The 1,532-nt window shown below is 47.1% G+C and overlaps 1 pseudogene; it reads left to right on the forward strand.

Annotated features, from left to right (window-relative positions):
* Positions 1 to 217: 217 nt before the first annotated feature.
* On the forward strand, positions 218 to 881 carry LOC127221512 (proteasome subunit beta type-3-like; annotated as a pseudogene).
* Positions 882 to 1,532: the final 651 nt, after the last annotated feature.

A 1,532-nucleotide genomic window follows, 5' to 3' on the forward strand; every position in this document is an offset into this window, starting at 1 on the left:
CAGAGAAGAGCGAAGGCAGGCTTGCTGGCTTGCTTGGCTGTGCTCAGTGATCCCTCTGTCCTTACATGGCTCAATGGGAATGGAATTGTCCATCTGGAACTGGCTCAGCCTATAATTGACTTAAGATGATTCCCTGCAGACATGGCCAATGTAGACAACTCCCTCATTAAAACTCCTTTAGCAGCAGTGGTGATTGGAGTTCTATTAGAGCACAGTCATGTCTATTGTGTCCTATAATGGAGGGGCCGTCATGGCCATGAAGGGGAAAAACTGTGTGGCCATCACTGCGGACAGGCGTTTCGGGATCAGGCCCAGATGATGACCACAGACTTCCAGATCTTTCTCATGGGTGACAGGCTCTACATAGGCCTGGCCGGGCTGGCTACCGATGTCCAAACAGTTGCCCAGCACCCCAAGTTCCGGCCGAACCTGTATGAGCTGAAGGAAGGTCAGCAGATCAAGCTTTACACCCTCATGAGCATCGTGGCCAACATCCTGTATGAGAAATGGTTTGGTACCTGCTATACAGAGCCTGTCATTGCTGGATTGGACCCGAAGACCTTTAAGTCCTTCATTTGCTCTCTAGACTTCATTGGCTTCCCCATGGAGACTGATAACTTTGTAGTAAGTGCTCCGAACAAATGTATGGGATGTGCCAGTCTCTCTGGGAGCCCAACATCCATCCAGAACACCTGTTTGAAACCATTTCCCAAGCCATGCTGGATGCTGAGGACTGGGGCACTGTATCCGGTATGGGGCATCATTGTTCACGTCATTGAAAAGGACAAGATCACCACCAGGACACTGAAGGCCCGGATGGACTAATTCCGTACTCTGCTCCCAGTTTTCTTTTGTTGTCTTTTCTTTTTAATAAAATTGCTTTTCTTTCAAAAGACAAAGCAAAACAAAACACAAAAGCAGAACAAAACAAACAAAAAAAACCTCCCTTCCCAGGTGATCCTACAAGACAAAATTGACAAAGTTAACCCTCACAGGGGATTTGAGAGGGAAAGTTGGTGACAGGTATGATCAATGTATATATATATGAAAATTTCAAAGAACAAACAAAGACATAAAAATCAACAACAAATTAAGGTACAGAGCAATTGAAAAAGATGCCTAGCATTGACTTCTGTTCCCCTCCCCCACCTCCACAGACATAAGCAGGCAGGCAGGCAGGCAGGCAGACAGCACACACACACACACACACACACACACACACACACACACACACACACACAGTCCCAACATCCCACAGTGGAGCCATTAGCTGCTGTGTAGAGAAACTGAGTATCATCTGAACAAGGCCTGGGGACTTGCAAGTGGATCAGTGAGAAGAGATAGCAACAGGCAAAAGGAGTTGACAGGAGAGTCATGCAGTGGAGACCAGGAAATGTGAGAGGGAGGTACAAAGAAAAGCTGCTGGGTTCTGAATGCCACACACATGCCCATTCCAGTCCATCCTGTTGTTGTGTGTGACAGGCTCTAAGCAATACCTATACTCCCTGCAACTTCAGCTCCCATTTTTTGTA

This window comes from Phodopus roborovskii, unplaced genomic scaffold (assembly GCF_943737965.1).
Source record: "Phodopus roborovskii unplaced genomic scaffold, PHOROB, whole genome shotgun sequence".
Taxonomy (NCBI): Eukaryota; Metazoa; Chordata; class Mammalia; order Rodentia; family Cricetidae; genus Phodopus; species Phodopus roborovskii.